The 19,316-nt window shown below is 33.2% G+C and overlaps 1 protein-coding gene and 1 long non-coding RNA gene across 4 annotated transcripts in view; one reads left to right on the forward strand and one right to left on the reverse strand.

Moving 5' to 3' along the window:
* LHFPL3 (LHFPL tetraspan subfamily member 3) overlaps positions 1-19,316 on the forward strand; it is a 686,319-nt gene that overhangs the window by 393,030 nt on the left and 273,973 nt on the right. The gene's annotated exons all lie outside the window — the stretch shown is intronic.
* Positions 1-19,316, reverse strand: part of LOC116419338 — a 93,019-nt gene that overhangs the window by 5,167 nt on the left and 68,536 nt on the right. Inside the window, exons 5-6 of one of the 2 annotated variants that reach the window (XR_004229618.1) lie at positions 3,447-3,518; positions 2,525-3,333 (exon numbers count right to left, since the gene is read on the reverse strand). This is a non-coding gene — a long non-coding RNA (uncharacterized LOC116419338). Of the gene's footprint in view, positions 1-2,524; positions 3,334-3,446; positions 3,519-19,316 lie in introns of those variants that run through there. The other variant, XR_004229619.1, reaches the window with a different exon arrangement.

A 19,316-nucleotide genomic window follows, 5' to 3' on the forward strand; every position in this document is an offset into this window, starting at 1 on the left:
AACTCATTAGATCTTCACAACAACTCCAGGAAGTGGGTACTATATTTATTCCCATTTTAAGGTTGAGGAAAATGAGGTAGACAGAAGTCAAATGACTTGCCGGGGCCACAAACTAATACATGTTGGAGGTCATATTTGAAAATTCACTTCTACCAAGACTCTAGGTTCAGAGTTTTATCTAATAAGATATTTTAAGTTTAGCTACCATCCATTGTCCTGGGTTTTTAGCTTTTGTAATTGACCTTTTACATTTTCCTAAAGGGATATGTCTGAAAAAGGACTTAAGATGGAGAAATATTTGAAACTTAAAAAAAGTTTTTATTGTACTTCCAGATTTCCCTTCTTTTTGTGCTAAGTACAACTACTTGAAGCATAACTCTATTAATTCTAGTGTCTTATTTTTGTATCTGCTAACCAGTGCCAAGATATATTGTTGTAGTTGGCCAAAGATAAAGAATATTTTGCATTTTATTTTAAAACATTAGATGCAATAAAACAATGAGATTGGCAAAACAACTATTCTGGATGCTATAACACCATGCCAAGTGACATTTCCTTGAATAGGGTTATTTTTTCAACCCATTTCACATTTGGAACAGACAAGACCTAGGATATTCAACTTGGGTATCTAACTCCTGAATCTCCTGAACAGTAGTCAGAAGACTATGCAGACCAGCAAAGCTGTCTGAGGTTGAGATGGTCAAATTTAAAAGCAATTAGAAATTTAAAGTACTTTTATCCTGCTGGTCATGTGGCCAGTAGCTAGCCTAATCCCCTTATCCAGCTATTACAAAGTGGATATTGTGAATCTAGGCAATGACTCTTCTAATAGAGTAAAAGTATAATGAGAAGTGTGCTCAAGCCAATTTGAATCTCCTGAGCTAAATGTTAAAATTTCAGTGTGAGCATTTATATCCTAGAAATTAGCAAATACTATAAATTGGGGCATTGTTTATTATTTTGTTGAGTGTTTAGATTTGTGATGGGAAAATATTAATAATATAGATTATATTTAAATGTGTCATGTGTGCATTTTCAGATATGTATAGTCTATTATTAAACATTTCCCAGCACATTGCTCTAGAATGTACCTTCTGATTTTTATATAATCCAATAAATTTTTTAAGCACAACACCTGTATCTTTACCCCATGTATATGTGAGCATATGTATGTGTTTGGTTGGATTTGCATTGCATCTGTAGGCTTACAAAGGTTAGAAAACCCATTAATTCCCTATTCCACACCAATTATCTATCTGAAGTTATTCCAGAACTACTTCTAAATAAATTAGGCTGTCTCAGCAGTCTGGTATCTCACACATCAAGTGGGACTATTCAGTCCTATATACATTTTCTCAATATCCATGAGTTGGGGATCATTCTTTCAGAGAAAAATTCTTATCCAAATAATAGGAAAGTATAAAAGACAAAAAAAAACAATTTTAACTACAAAATTAAGAAACTTTTGCACAATAAAATAAAAGAATAGAAATTGGGGGGAGGGGAGAAAGTGGGAAAGAGTCTGATGTCTAAGATTCAAATATAGAAGATCAAAAGTTATTCCACAATAAATATATAGTTAAAGATTCTAAACAATTATCTTTTTTTAAAGTTAAGCATTTATTAAATGTTTAATATATGCTAGCTACTATAATAAATACTGAGGATACAAAGACAACAATTAATCATAAATTCTAATGGAAGTACTATGGTTATGTTTATGCTCATTTTACAGAAGAGGAAAAAAAGCTAAGTTAAGGACAATCAGATCTTTATTAGGTATTCACAGTGGGTCAGGCATTGTACTACACATTGAAGATACAAAGGCTTGTCCTTAAAGAGCTTACATTCCATAGGGGAGACAACCTTATAAACACAAACATACACATAAATAGGTTCCATATATACAGACATACAAACATACATAGTCATATATATGTATGTATAGACACATATATTATACAAAATAAATACAATATAAATATAAGATAGTATAAGGGAGGGATTTAAGAGATCATACAAGGTCTATATGTAGAAAAAGGAATGAGCTGAGACTTAGAGGCAGGAATCATTCCAGGCAGGGGAGGAAGTCAAAAAAAGGCACAAATACAAGAAATATTGCACCATGCTTAAGGGACAACAAGAATATCAGTTGGGATGGATCAGGGAGTCATGGGAAGTAAGTGCAATATATAATGAGACTGGAAAGGTGAGTTGAGATCAGATTATACTTTAATGTTACATTATGAAAATATAACATAAATATGTATGTGTGTGTATATATATATATATATATATATATATATATATATACATATAGGAAGTGTTAAGTATCTGAGGTCAGATTTGAACTTGGGTCCTCCTGATTTCAGGACTGGTGCTCTATCCCCTGAGCCACCTAGCTGTCCCCTATATGTACTTTTAACATTTAAAATGAAGGGCTTTAAAAGCCAGAGTTGATATTTTGTCTGAGTCACAGAGTTAAATAGTTAAGTGACATAGGCAGATCTCAACCTTAAAAAAAAAAAAATCACTATATGGAGAGAGTGTGTTGGAGTTGGGAAAGACTTATGACCGAGAGACAAGTGAAAATGAGTCTGAAATATATATTTTAAAAATAAGGATGATAAATTATAAATGTCCATATGAAAATATTTCCCAAAAAGGAATTAGAATAACTGAGATTTCATCTCACATTGTATAAATTAGAAACATGGATCAAAGTTAGAGGAATTCTGTAAAGATGGGCATACTATTAAATACCTGAAGGAGCTATGGATTTGTCTAGCCACTTTATATATCATTTTGGAATTATGTAAGAAAATTGTTAGTTTTGACTCAAAAATTCTACTCCTGAGCTCAAAAACAGGAACAAGGAGCTGTCTAATCCATACCAATATACCTTTAACAACCCTAAAGATGTGTTAACAAAAAAATAGAAATCAAGTAAGTTCACATTGATTAAGGACTGACTAAAAAAAAAAAAAAACCAAATATCACTGTAATGTGAAAGTGTTATACAGTAAGAAATTCTGAATATAAGAAATTCAAGAAAACATGGGTAGATTTATATAAACTGATATATGGTTGAATAAATAGAACCAAAAAATAATATCTACAAAGACTACAACAAATAAAAACACCATATAAACTCAAATTATTGAGTAACTAAAATAACTAATAAAGGTTGTGTATATTTTCAGATGCAGTCACTATATTTCTGTTTTCTGCTGAATTATTTTTCTTTGTCAGAAGTCAGAATTCATTACAGAAGTTTTTCTTTTTCCGCACTCTATCCCCCACACTCAAGAAAACCCTATAATGTTTAATAATCTGTTAGTAAAGAGAGATGAGAATGTTGTTAGTGAAGATTTGTACAACCTTTGAGGGGAATGAGATAAGAAGTCTATAAAAGTAAGAAATAGGCAGTAGAAATGAAGTCTTACCTGAATACTTTGAATTTGTCATGGGTAAAGAAAGATCAACTTCACAATTGTCTCCTGCAGTGTTCAGCAGCCCTGAAAAAAAAGCTGAGAAATCAGATGGTAGAAAGCACAAATGGATGAGAATATTAAGATTAAAAATGGGAAAATTTCAGGGTAAAGGTGTCCTTGAGTATTATCTAGTAAAATATTAAAAAGATCAGCTATAGGTTAAGGCTTAATAGAAAAGTGAATGATGCTAGAGTATAGGAAGTAAACTGGAAGAATAAAGATAAATCAAGGAGCTAAAGATCATATTAGGGGGTAAAAAGTAGATTATGTATGATTGAGAGTAGAAAGAGAAAGAATGATAGTAGATTATGGTTGTAAAGCAAAATTTTGAAATTCAAGATTTTAGAGATAGTCCAGTTGTAAGAGGTATGAGCTATAAGTATGAGGCACCCTAGGTGGTGATGTTGATGAAAAGACTGATTTGGAGTCAGGAAAACTCCACAGACAACCTTGATAATTGTTAGATTTGTGGTCTTGAATAAATCATTTAACCTCCCTCAGTCTTAAAGCCCTATTCTGTAAAATGTGGATATCTCACAGGATTATGGTGGGAATCAAATGAGATAACAGATTTTAAAAGCATTTACAAATCTTGAAACTCTGTATAAATACTAGATGATATTAATTATTCTTCTAAGTAGATGATTGAGGTGAGAAGGAAAACATTCTAGGAATTGAGGAACTTGATTTGTAGGGGCAGATTTCCAGAGGGATTATCAATATGAATACTGACATCCCAAAGGATGGTGTCAGGAGATATTGTTGAGAAAAAAAAAAGTATTAAATTTATTCTAAAAATTGAGAGTCAATTTTATATGTAATATAAAGAAACTTGCATATAATGTCCTGAGCAATTAGAGATGATGAAAGTTTAGAATTAGTCAAAGTAACTAAAGATGGTGATTCTATAAGAAAAAAGATCCTGGCCTTGAAGAAAAAACATGGAGTAACTGAAAAGCTGTCATGAGAAAAAAAGATAAAACTCATTCAGTTTAACCCCAGAGGGCAGAATTAGAAATAATTGTTAGAATTTGCAAAAAGAAGTATTTAAAGGCATCCCCAAGAATTATTTCTGATAATTAGAGGTGTCTAAAAATAGAACTACCTGAAGAAGTAATAGGATCTTCTTCATTCAATGAGTTCAGGAAAAGACCAGATAGTTATATATACACCATATCTTATAATGAGCACCTCATGTGTAGGTCAAACCAAATAGCCAGAGGTCAATTCTGGTTTTCCAATTCTATAATCCTGTCAAGGACACCAAGGTTTTAATACTAACTCAAATATTGACTACCTAATTAATGAGTGACTTGATGAGTAACTTTGCTTCTCTGTACCTTAGGAATTAGCCTATCAGGCCGGTTTTAAGGAAATCACTTTGTAAACCTTAGAACAAGATAGATTTGTAAGGTATTATTACTCAGAGATAAGATGATTCATTTTCATTCAAAGCATCAGGAAGTCCTTGAGCCTAAGAGGCAAGACTGTAAATAGCAGCAGGCCTCTCCATTAGTTGAGTTATTAAGAGTAAAGTAGCAATATTTGGAGTTTATCTCATAACTTTCAAGGTCAATTACATAGATACATAGGAATATTCTATTTATTCAAAATTTGTGAAAGTTAAAATGACAAGAATTCATTTTGCAGTGTTTTGTGATTTTCATTGATATTTATGATTTTTGGATGGAGCCCTGGGAATCATGAGATCTCAGAATTAAAAGAAAAAGTTGTTGGTCGTGTCATCAAATGATGCAGGGGTCCTCAAACTACTGCTGTGGGCCAGATGCAGCAGCTGAGGATGTTTATCCCCCTGACCCAGGGCTATGAAGTTTCTTTATTTAAAGGCCCACAAAACGAAGTTTTTGTTTTTACCATAGTCCAGCCCTCCAACAGTCTGAGGGACAGTGAAATGGCCCCCTATTTAAAAAGTTTGAGGACCCCTGATTCTAGACTTTGCAAAAAGTCTCTAATGAGGGACAACCTTATAAGCCAACCCCTTAAACTTACAGACAGTACTAACTGCTAGGAACTTTTCCTTATATGAGTCTTAAGTTTGACTCTTTATAACCTCTAACTATCATTCCCACTTCTGCCCAATGAGGTCAAGTAAAAGAAGTCAAATTTCTTTTCCATATGATGGCCTTTCAAATACTTGAAGGCAGCTATCATGTCTCTTTTTTTTTTTTCAGTCATGTCTGACTTTTCAAGACCCCACTTGGGATTTTCTTGAAAAATACTAGAATACAAGAAATTGCCATTTCCTTCTCCAGCCCAATTTACAGAAGAGGCAATTGAGGAAAATGATTAAGTCATTTGCCCAGAATCATACCAGATAAGTATCTGAGGTCAGATTTGAACTCTTCCTGACTCTAAGCTCAACACTCTCCACTGTGGTGACATCTACCTGCCAATTCTTATCTCTCATTTACATCAAATAAACATACTCTGTTCGCCAACCAGTTATCACATGGTTTGATCTATATTTCTTCACTGGCTTGGTCATCTTCTTTTAAATGCTCTCCATCTCATCAGTGTTTTCCCTATAAAGTGGTGCCCTGGACTGAACACACAATACTAAAGGTCTGGTCCACCAAGGACTAAGTTCAAGACTATTATTTTCTGGCCCTAAACATAACGTTTTTCATAATGAATTCTAAGATTATATTAACTTTGTTTGCTCCCATATTATAATGTTGGCTCAGGCTGAATGCACAAATCTTTTAGCGATGAACTTCTATCTAGAGTGCTTCCCATATCTTGTTCTTGTGAATTATTTTTTAGCTCATTAAAAATACTATACAATTATTCTCATTGAGTTTCATCTTAGAGGCAGTATGCATAGTGGATAGAGAGGCAGTCTTGTTAGTAAAAAAATGGAGGTTGGGGAGTTCCTCTGACATGTACTGATTCTTATTCTGAACAAGTCACCTCTAGTTTTACCAGGCTCCTCTCTAAGGCTAAATGTTGCAGAACAGGTGTCAACTTGAATAGAAAAGGGAAATTTCCTGCATTTCCTTTACCAATGAAATTTTAAAAATTGTATTAGCTTAATTCCACTGTTCTACTTTGTCCACATTTTTCTAAATCCTGACTCTGTCTTTGTATTAGCTTTCCCTCCCAGTGTTTTATAATCTGCAACTTTGATAACCATGACATCTATGCGATTATTTCAGTCACTGATACCTTACTTCACAGGAAACCTCCTCCCAAGATAGCATCAAAAAAGGATGCTCTTTGATCTGACAATTAAGGATTAAGGATTACTCTTTGATCTGACAATTCACCCAACTGAACCATCATCCAGTCTACTTTTCTTCATCTTTTCCATAAGGATATCATGAGAGGCTTTATAAAATGTTCATTTAAAATTTAGATAAATAATTTCTCTCCCATCCCCCTGAGCTACTAGTCAAGTAACTATCAAAAATAAGTAAAGTTAGTCTGGCATGTCCTGCTCATGATGGAACTATTGGTGATTAGTATTCCCTTTTCTAAATATTCAGTAACTCTCCTTTTAATAATTTGCCCTAAAATTATGCCAAGAATAGAAATAAAATTCATTGTCTTCTAGTTTGTAAATTACTAGTTCTCCCATATATATCATTCCCATTTCCCCTTTCATGCCTTTGTATAAGTCATCACCATATCTAGAATTTAAGTCTTCTTACCCCCATCTCATAGAACACCTTGCTTCTCCAAGGAACAACTTAGTGATGTAAGACTTTTTCTATGTCCTATACTGCCCTCCTCTAAGTAAGTGGCATTTTCTTTCTCTTAAATTAACCAATATAATTTTTTTTATAGTTTTTTTGGTTTTGTAATTTAATCCACCAATAGAATGTAAGCTCTTTAAAGGCAGAAACCAGCTCATTTTTCATTTTGTAAGCCCAACACCTAGCATTGTGTCTTGCACATAGTAGGCACTTAATAAATGGTGTGAAATTGAATTAAAGCGCTTGTAATACAATTAATTAAAAGGTATAGAAAATAAGCTCCTACAATGCTTGTTATTTGTTGACTTAATTTTTAAATAAAGCATTTGATTCCACAAAGCATAATGTCGCCTTAAAGCAACTTTTTTTTGTATTGTGATAACAACTTTATGTAATTGGTTTCCTTTGTTTTTATGCTTTTTAAAATATTATTATGAGAATGGGTCTGTAGGGTTCCACAAACCACACAAAATGATTAACAACCCCTAGGTTAAAGACTTTCCTTCAAAAAAGTGTCTCATAAGTATGTCAGAATCATAGATGACTTGAAAATGCAACAGATATAATTTTGTTCAATAGTCCTCTGATTATTAATATAAAACAAGATACAAATTGAAGAGAAATATCCTTGCCAAACCTGCACGCTAAATTTATAGATGATGTCCAGCATAGAGAATAAATGAAATGAAGTTAAATTTAGTAAATGTTTATTAAAAATGCATTTTCTGAAGAAAGAGATGTCCTCCAGATGTTGCTCTTTGAGGATGACTCTGTGGTGATTGTACTGAACCTGGGAGTAGTGCCCAAATTATTCAAAACACTTAAACTTTTTAACTACATTTGAAATGTCAAGAAAAACCAAAGAAAACTTATTGCTAAGACTATAGTCTATTTTTGGATGGATACTTGGTGACTCATGTGTGTATGTGTGTGTACATATGTATATGTTATGTGTATGTGTCTGTGTCTATGAGTGTGAAAATCATTTGATACCACAATCTGTGAAGCATTAACATGGTAGATTACTCAACTTGAATTGAATAATTTAAAAGTGTATGTTGGCACAAAAAGCTTATAATATGTTACTAATGAATCATTGCATACTCAAAAGAAGTGAATGGAAAAGAAGGTAGGGATAATTGATAGACAGCCTGCATAGTCCATTGTAATATCTAGAGATTTGTATAAACCATATAATAACAAAAGATTTAGAGGAAGACTTATGTTGCTATGTTGTGTAGATCTCTTTTGTAGGATTGTGGGGAAAGAGGAATATATTCCACACCAAATTAAAGATCATGGAGGAGTCATGATTTGCACCAATAGATGGATTACCCACATTGATTAGATCACAAATCTATGGGAGGGAAATCCAAATCTTAATGTAATATTGTTTTCTCACAAGAGTATTTTAATCTGCAATTTGACAATAACAAAAATTCTTGGGCCAAGTTTATAAAAATTCTCTTCTAAGTAGTTTCCACTGCAAGTAATTGATTTCATATTGGAAAATGACCCATATTATAAGTTGAAATGTTGTTGTCTTTTGGAAAGGCTCTAATGAAAAGTGATGGTTTATGTAGATAGAATTACTTTATTTTATAGTTTCCATCAGTATATTTAGCAGGCGGGTTCATCTATAAAAATCAACCACTGAATTGTTTTCATTGTTTAATTCTCAACAGAGAAGGTTAGCAAAACATTATTCAGAGATTAAAAAACACATTATAATTATAACAATCCATTCAACACCAAAAAAGGCTTATTAAGAATTTAACTGTAAAAAAAATGTCAGGAAAGTCTCAGCTGTAGTTCCCACAGCAACCATGTCTCATTTCCACCTCACATTTCTATAATACAATTACATTTAGACCTGAATTGTGTTCAAAAGAGCAAGAGTTATAGTTATAGGTTACAAAATACTCATTTCCCTTGTTTATAACTTTACCAACAGAAAAGAAAGCTTGGTTTCAATGAGATTTCCCATATGTTTTATGTTTGCTCCAAGATTATTTCAGAAACTAGGACAAAAGAACACCATATCTCTAATGAATTTTGGGTTGAGGAAAGAATTCATCTTTCTCTTGCCAGTTTTATCTTCTTTTTCCCCCTTAGCACTCAAATTGATAGGTGACTTCCCAATATGTTAGTCTCAAATGCCTTCTATGATTGAGAAATGTGGGATAGCAAATTTCCCTGCTTTCCCTTCTCTTGCTCTCCAGAATAACAATCACAAATTCCATTCAGACTTTTCAGACTTTCTGGGAAAGAATAACTTCCTAGAAGACAGTAATTGTATCTTCTTTCTCTACTCTCACTATCTAAAGCAGTACCTTGTACATAATAGGTATTTGTCTTTTGTTAAATTGAATACTATAAAGATTTTCATATTCTTTCACTTCATAGTCAGTTTCCCTCACCCAAAACAATAATCTTATCTTAGTGTTCAATACTTATATACTGTATCATTGGCTATCCTGTATATTCAGATTTTTAAAACAGATTTATTTTCTTCTGGGATATATGGGGATAGAGAACTAGCATCCTAGTGTAAGACCTGCCAAGTTCTTTTCACAGATACTCATTCACATTTGACATTCATTTGTACCCAACTCTCTCCTATGACTCCAAGCAGCTGTAATATTTACATCCTGACAAAACCATCAGGCAGGTTGGGAGTGACTGACAGGCTTCAGAGCCATTGGTGAGTTAGGGGGATGTCTGCCCAAGTTTGTAAAGACTTTCCCTGGAAGAATGGGCAGATGGAGAATAATTTCTTCCAATGGTCATGAAGGTAATAGAAGCAGTTGGTATGGAGTGCTTAGAGCTTGCTCAGACATCAAAAATGCCAAGGTCATCTACCACAGCCTGGGACATCACTAGTCATCTTGAATTTTGTCTTGACATTGGACTTTTCAGTGACTCTGGAAGATATGCCTTTGTAAAGTTCTGCCTCACTTAAGTACAACTCATCTACAAACCAAAATGTCATCTCATGATGTCATTAGTCCTCTTTGAAAATGAAGACTAATCAAAATTTTCTTCTCTAGTCTATCTATGGTTTGTTGGGTAAATAGGTTTCCAGGTAAATGATGTACTTGAAACATAAAAAAACATGATCTAAACATGAAGATAAACCTTCAATCTTTGGTTATAACTGGATTGGAAGTTAATAAGCTTTTCCACTGGACCATGTTTCATTTTAAAGATTTTTTTGAAATTATAAATTATAAAAGACTCAACTACAAAAAAATTGATTATAGATTTGAACCCAGTATAAAATCAAAAGTATTAAAACAGCTAAATATTAATATTAACTAGTGTTGATTACCATTAATTTTAATTCTGAGCAAAATTTAAAGAAATACATCTATCAATAGTTTCCTGTCTCATGCACTCATTTTTATTCCCAATCAATATTTGATCAAAACTCAGTTTTGATTCAGTGGAATATGCATTTCCAATTTAACCCAAACTCTTTTTAGATTTTGGATCATCAACGCCAATGTTTCTTACTAACCTTAATTCACAGTACACCCCTTCTGTTATTCTATAGTTTGGTCAGACTGATTTGCTCATTGAACTCTGATCACATGCTCCCTTCTCCCACTTCAGTGCATACACATTTTCAGTGCATATATATTTGCATATATTGTCCTAGAAAATATCCTCCCCCAAACTCTACATGTTGAAATTTTCCTCTTCTTTCACAGCTCAAATACCACTTCCTTCATAGAGCCTTGCCTGAACTTCCAACTAGAATTCCAACTAGAACCTTTCATGCTATTCTTTGACTTCTTTTTGCCACTTAATTATTCGTATCTACATTCATACCCACCCATGTTGCTATATTTCTCTCTCCTCTATATTATATGATTGTTTTCATCTTTTTGTCCCCAGTTCCCATTATATTGTCTGGAATATAGTATGTATTTAGTTAGCAGTTTGAATTGGATTCTTCTATGAGACCTTAAAACTTAAAGTAACTTTGTGTATTTTTTTCTGTTCATGTAATAAAAGATCAAGAGACTGCTTTCTTTTCATCCCAGACTAATTCTTTGAGAGTTCAAGCTTCTTAAATTGCCTTCCACACTCAGACTCAGAAAAATCATGCAGGTAAAGGTGATCTGTGCTTCCCAACATGATGCCCTGATGTCACCCTTCCAAGAGGGTATGTGACACATCACGATCTCTGTTTAATTTTACCTCTTTACTCATTGAAGTTAAGGTTCAGGTTTGATAATTGAAATATATTTATAGATAATTTATCCCCTTTCCAATTCCTGCAAGTTTCTTGACATTTTAGAACCTGATCTAATCTTTAACAGAGACTGAAAGTTATCAACATCTCAGCCTGGATGATAATATAACATAAAACACATTTAGAGCAATTGATTGATTAAACAAGTATAAAATTGTGGTTTCATGTCTCGAATGAAATTTTCCAAAACACTAATTTGGTACTATTCAGACTAATCTAATTTGCCTATGTGAAATTTAGAGGTAGCATATTAATTCAAAAATGTATTAGAAGTATATGTCCCCACACACTACTCAATATATGTACAAATATGTACCACATATTCTCATTTAACATTGTTTGTTAGATAAACATTGCCTTTCATTTTCACATGACTCAGGGATGACTTGTAGACTTTTCTGTCCTAAAGATGTTTATAATATACCCTCTGGATAGTTTTTTGGGTCCATATTGCAGATTTACTGTATGGATCATAAGATTTTTTGACCCAAACTAATAAGGTTCAGTTGGTTTCTTATATTGTAGTAGAATCAATTATTTTTTCTCCTTTGTTTTCAAAGAGGATTAATGACATCATGGGATAATGTTCTAACTTTTGTGTGAATTGGATTTAAATGAGACAGAATTGCACAAACACATCAGCTCACTCTGTCTTCCAGAGCCATCAAAGTCAGTGGCAAGACAAAATTCAAGATGACTGGTAATGATCTGTGACACAATGAATGACTTGACATTTTGTTGTCTGACTAAGCACTCCATAGCAACTGCTTCAATTGCCTCCATGACCATTGGAGCAAAATGTTCTTATCCATTCATTCTTCCAGAGAACATCTTTAAATGTTTGGGGTAGACATTTCCCTACATCAGTGAGGTCCAATGATTACCTTCAACCTGATTTAGTCCATCTTCCAAGATGGTTTACTGGGGTGTGGCTCCTACACATGCTACAGCCTCTTGAAGCCACAGGTGAGAATTGAGCATCTGTTAGATACCAGTGAGAACTTAGCAGTCCCATTCTTGAGGAGCCCCAGTCATACTCTCAGGTGATTCACAGTTTAATCATCTTTCCAGCCTATCTCACCTCTCTACTAGCTTCATTTTCCCTGCCCCAAAATATGGGAACCCTCTTTCCCTCCTGATTTCCAATTTCCTTTTTATATCTTTTGTCTTCCCTATTAGATTGTAAACTCCTTAAGAGTCAGGATTATCTTGTTTTCTTGCATTTTAAACCCTGAATTTTAGTGCAATGACTGGAATATAGTAAGTGCTTAATAAATGTTCAAACTATCTACCTGTTTTCTACATTTAACAAATGAGAAAAATAATAATTATTATGAATAATATATAAGTAAAGTGTACTAATAAATAAATGCCTGAAATTGGAGTCAGAAAGACGTCAGTTCATGTACAACTTTTGCCACTTTCTGTGTGAAAATCATTTAACCTCTGTGCCACAGGCAGCTCTTAGAACTTATCTAATAAATCAGATAATAGTTAAGGCTGAAATCCTTTAAGTTCCCCACCCTGAATTCACAGATCTTGTATATGTGTATTTAAAATAAGGTATTGTACAGGTACAATATAGTTTATTAGTAGCAATAACCATTTACATTTATATAGCAAAACACTTTTCCTATAATAAAACTTCAAGATAGACATGCAATTCTAATAATAGTCATTTTATGGGAGACACATCTGTGGCAGCTAGAGATAGGACTCCAACCCACATTGGCTCCAGCCAATGTCCATTTCCTTGCTGTATGCTACAACTACACATGAATTTCTTCTCTGATTCTTCCCACATCCCTGTGGAATAGATAGGCTATTTTCAGATAAGTTAACTAAGGTCCAGAATGATTAAGGCACTTGACCACCAGACATACAGTTCCAGTGGCATACCACTGGATTTGATATTTTTTTTCTGCCATTCCTCAAAATTGGGAGTTTTTTCTTCCTCCATTTTTTCTCCTCCTGACTTTTTTTTTTTAAATGAACTTCTATGGATCAAATTGCAGCATCTAACAGCTTTAGCAATCCTGGGAAACAGAATGGCAGCACACTATGTATGATTTTTTTGGTCACACTTGAGCTAATGTATTGTGTAAAGAATATGATATTCAAAAGTATAATTATGCCCTATCAAAAACATCAAAAGTAAAGGCAAAAAAAAAAAAATCAGAGTCTTCATGTAATGCATCTCACTTCAAAATACAAGCAAGAGAATGCAAATATTATTCAAGCATGCTCTGAAAGCAGCATATATATTCCCCCTTTACTTATGGTATAATAAAGTAAATAGCTGTCAAGTTAACAATTGAAAATAACAAATTGAAAAAAAGCACAACATGCATGAGCTTATATTATAGTGTGTACTTTTTTGAGTTTGTATATTTTATTAGGAAACTTAACCTTGCCCTGGCCTTAATTGAATTTCTTAGAAGTCTTTTCATACAAAGATGAACAAAAGGAAGACACGGGGTTTATGGAGTTGTTTTTATAAGTGTGAAATAGGAAAACCTCTGGCTTCGCTAATGTTAACATTTGAATGCAGAGTTAATTGCAACATAATGAAGGTCTAATTGAAATTTTTATTCATGCATGATCATTCTGTCTAAATTTTTCTACTGTAATTTAATTTTTTCAGACTATAATAGATTAACTTAAGTACTATAACATTTAGTAATTTGTGTTAAGTGGAAAAAAGGATGTCAATTTTCACCTAATGTTATAGCTTAAAAAGAATTTTAGCCAATTTCCTTGAGCCTTTTCCAGGAAAATTAAGTGATGACCTAAAGAAAATAGCACAGTATGTGTCAGCTTACTTCTGCCATTTACTGGCTATATAACTATAGGCAAGTCATTCACCAGAGATGATCTTCTTCCTCATTGTGGAATAAGAAAATCAATACCCACATTATCTCACTCAGTAGGTTGTTGCGAGGATCAAATAAGAAAATTACCAAATGAACAAATGCTTTAGTGATCATAAAGCACTATACAAACAAAAGTCCTTATTATGAACTTTCTCAAACTTTTATTTCAGTAATGTCTGACTCTTTGTGACCCCATTTGGGATTTTCTTGGCAATGATACTGGAGCAGTTTGCTATTTCCTTCTTCAGTATATTTTACAGATGAGGAGACTGAGGCAAACAGAGTTAAGTGATTTATCCTGGGTGACATAGCTAGCTAGTACATATATATACATGTCTAATATGTATACACACATGCATATTTGGTTTCACATATAATCATAAGTATATATGTTTATGAAACCAAATCTATGAGGATTCAGCAACATTATATCAGTTTTCAAATTAAACTTTTTTATTCTATTCATCATTACCTAGAAAAGTAGCAACCTGTTTTACTAGTTCTATTATTCAATTTTAACAAGCATTATTTATTCTTTTACTCTATCTTGCTTAAACCAGGAAATTATAGATAATCATTACTAAACCATTTACTAAATGAATTAGAATCCAAAGACAGGGAAAACAGCTGATCTATAATGCAAACATAGGGAACACAGGTGATATAGACCTCGAAGACAGGGAAAACAGATGATCTGGAATGCAAAGACAGTAAATAGCTGATCTAGAACACAAAGATAGGGGAAATTGTTCATTGAGAAGATAGAGGGACCTGCAGGCAATCTAGAACACAGAGAGTATGGGTGATCTAGAACACAATTACAGGGTTGGTGGTCTAGAACACAGGGATGTGAGTGATTTAGAACACAAAGTCAGGGGTGATCTAGGAGGCACAGGTGATCTAGAATGCAATGCCAGGGAAAGCTGGTGATCTAGAATGCAAAAGACAAGGGAAATGGTTGGGCTAGAACACAGGGAACACAGGCAAACTACAGCTCAAAGAGAGGGGAAATGGATGGTCTTGAATGCAAAAGGATGGGGAAAATTGGTGATCTAGAACACAAAAACAGGGGGAAATGGATGATCTAGAAGGCAAAGACAGGAAAGCAGATGGTCTAGAACACAATATCAGGGGAAGCAGCCAATCTAGAACACAAGTACAGGGAAAGCAGCTGGTTTTCCCTCCACCCTCCTGTAATTCCAGTTTTCTGCTTGGATATGTATTTGCAAGCTTATTTTTATCCTCAACTGATATGCTGATATATGTATTTGATTATGCCATGTGCTTTGACACTAATTTTAATTTGCACCACTGTTAATTCAGGCTTCAATTTAATTCACATGGAATATTTTTTAGCCTTCTAAAGTAGGCAAATATTTCCCAAATCAGTTTACTTTAAATGGATTTTAAGTATGTTTAGAGAAGAAAGACATGGGTAATGATTAATGGCTGAGGGGTATCAGAGCTGCCTTGGGTATGCGTGGTTATTATTGGTCAGATACATTATTCTGAACTGAGGATCTCAGGAAACAAAGGGAGCACAAATTTCTCCCTTGTGGTTTGACTTGAAAGTGGCTTTGCCTTTATGTATGGAAGCTATTAGTCTCCCATGCATGCCAAAACAACATACCAGGATTTCCTTCTAAAATTTAATTAAATGCTGGTACAGTTTTGGGAGGAATCCATTAGTTCTGTTATTCAGGACCCAGGACTTCCTAGATTTTGATTTTCTGTAATATCCATTTGGCTTTAAAAAACTATTACAATGTTACAACTGGTAAATCTGGTTAAGGATATTTCTCCCCATTATGTGAGGTTTGCAGATTGCTTCTTATCCCAGTACTACAAAGGAATATAACTTAATGAGCCTTCCCAATTCAAGAGTAGTCAATCTCATCATCATAGACTTGGTGATAAGGAAAGTATGGGATAGAAATGCATAAAAAACACAAACAATGAGTCAAATCATATACATACACACACATACATGTATATATATAAAACCATTTTCTACCCTGATGCCCTCATACTATTTATAGCAGTTTTTAGTAAAATGAGGAGATGGAATTAAGTGATTTCTAAAATTCCAAAAATCTATAATCTAACTGTTGGACATTCCTAGATCTGACTTTATAGCATCTTCAACAGTTTGAAAAGACCTTTTCAAGGTCGTATTCTAAAGAACATCTTTAGATCATCTCCTGTTGATCTCCTGTTCTAAAGAGGGGTGTTTGCATGGGTCACAAAGTTTGGCATCTAAACATAGGTCCTTACATTCCAAATCCAATCTACTTTTTTCCATGTTGTCCCATTTTGAATGGGTCAAGCTTCTGCCAAGGATATCCCAGAGCTATTCACATTCTTTCTGATTTTCACCTACAGAGTCTTTAAACCTGGAAGTAGGAATCTTTGAATCCTCTTTCTTCCCACATCTAATGTGCAACTGATTTCTATTCTTTCCAGCTTGGCAGTATTTCTCAACCATCCGCTTTTCCCATTCATACTGCCACCATTCATACTGTTCACCGGGATTATTCCAATAACTTTCTAATTACTTTTCTTTTCAACAATATCTCCCTCTTTGATCCATCCTATAAACTGCTGCAAGATTAATCTTAACAAAGAATGACTCTTGTCCCTTGCTCAAAATCTTTCAATGGTTACCTAATAAAGTCCAAACCCTTTTCCCTATCATAAAAGGCTTTTCACAATTCAGCCCCAAATTACTTATCCAGTTTGCTTTATGATGAATAATAAATCCTTTCAAACTGCAACTTCAAACTTAAATATAAAACAAGAAAAGGAAAATAAATTACCATGTATACAACAGAACATAAGAGAGGATTCAATACAAATATTATACGTTGTTTTCAAAGCTGCCCAGCTTTTCTTTGCCTCTTTCTGGATTTTCTTTTGTTCTCTTCTGTGCAATTTTTACTTTATTTTTTTTCTCCTCTCCCTTCCCAAATCCCACCAATACCCTTAAGAAGGCTATAATTAAGCACGGTTATAAATACATATACAAAGATATTTATAAACATACACATATATACACTCATACATATATACATATGACCGGACTATACTTATTGACTTCTATTAGCTATTTCTTTGAAGGTAGAGTGCTTATTCCTTAAAAAGTCCAAGTCATTCCATGTTTTTCTAAATAAAACAAGTCATCATTTCCTTCACCATAGCAATATTCCAAACCAATCATATCTATCTGAGAGATTGTTAATAAAAGTTTTTCCCCCAATTTTTTACGTTCTTTCTATTCTTGACTGCATAGGTTTTATATATATAAGAAAAATGTAACTTAGAATAATCAAAATTATCCATTATATACTTCAACTATTCTCTCCTCTTATATTACAGGTTCAGGATTGATATTGTGTAATCTGTTTCCTTTACATGTTTTTCCCCTAGTTTCTTTTAAGGCCTTTTGTTGTTTTATATGATCTTTGTTATTATTTTTTCTAACTTTTAATAATTTAATTGGGATCACATTGAATAAATAGCTTAGGTAAATTTTTCATTTTTTATTATATTAGCTTTATCCATTCATGAATAACAAATATTACTTCAATTATTTATAGCTGACTTTATATTTTAAAAATGGTTTTTGTTTATGTCCATTCCTGTGTATGTTTTGGCAGGTATGCTCTCAGTATTTTATACCGTCTAGTTATTTTAAATGGTCTGAAACAGTATTAAATATTATTGCTGACACTATAGTTTCTCTATTTTTTTTATTAAATCTATTTTTGCTTTAACTTTGGCTGAGATCATGATTACTACTCTGATTTTCTGTATAATAAATTCTACTCCTGACATTTATTTCATCTTTGTGGGTAGCTCTCATTTTTATAGCATTTCCTGAAAGCAACACATGGTTGAATTTGAAATCTGTTTTCAGTTTCTATCTTATGGGTAAATTCATCCCATTCACATTCTAAACTATTATTCTCTCCCTCCTACCCCATACTTTATTATCTTATTTATTTCTATATTTAAAAGATATTTATATATTTCTAGATATATATGTTGCTTCTCTTTAATCTATTACTTATGAGAATGAAATTGTATCACTCCCTACCCTCCCTCATACTAGCTTTTTCTGTATCAATTTTTTATTTTATGCTTCATTTGTGAGATAATTGTTCCTGTTTAACCTTTTCCTACAGTTTTATTTTATTAAATCTCCTCATCAAAAACACCTCAGCCCAAGCTTTTTTTTCAAACTACTCAAATAATGATGACAGTCATAAAAGTACTAATCATTTTCACATATAAGAAATGAACATTTTGATGTCATTGATTCCTTTATAATTCATTTTTAATATTTGCCTTATTTCTCCTAGGTGTTATATGTCAAATTTTCACTTAAGTCCTGCTGTTTTTTTTTTATTTTATTAAAACTTTTTATTTACAAAACATATGCATGAGTAATTTTTCAAAATTGACCCTGACAAAACTTTCTATTCCAAATAGAAAGGCTATCCCTGCTTTTCTTTCTTCACCTGAAGCATTACATATTCTGCTCCAGGCCTTTACCTTCACTCTGTATATACCACTGTGCTTTAAATGTGTTTCTTGTAAACAACTAATTGTAGGATTCTGGCTTTTAATTCAATCTGCTATCCACTTTCATTTTATGGGAGAATTCATCCCATTCACATTCACAGTTAAAATAACTAATTCTGTATTTTTTGCCATCTTATTTACCCTAACTTGTGCATTGTTGTTTCCTTTCCCCCTTCCCTCATCCCCAGTTTTTTGCTTTTGATGACCACCTCCCTTAAACAGTCCTCCCGCTTTAGAGCACCCCCCCTTTTTACACCTTTCCCCTAATTCTTCTGTTTTCCCTTATATTAGTCTTTCCCTTACTTCTCCCCCTTTCCCTCCTACTTCCCTATGAGGTGAGAAAAGTTTCTCTATGAAACCAGATATGCCTGATATTCTCTGTTAGAGC

The sequence above is a fragment of the Sarcophilus harrisii genome, chromosome 5, assembly GCF_902635505.1.
Source record: "Sarcophilus harrisii chromosome 5, mSarHar1.11, whole genome shotgun sequence".
NCBI classification, from domain to species: Eukaryota; Metazoa; Chordata; class Mammalia; order Dasyuromorphia; family Dasyuridae; genus Sarcophilus; species Sarcophilus harrisii.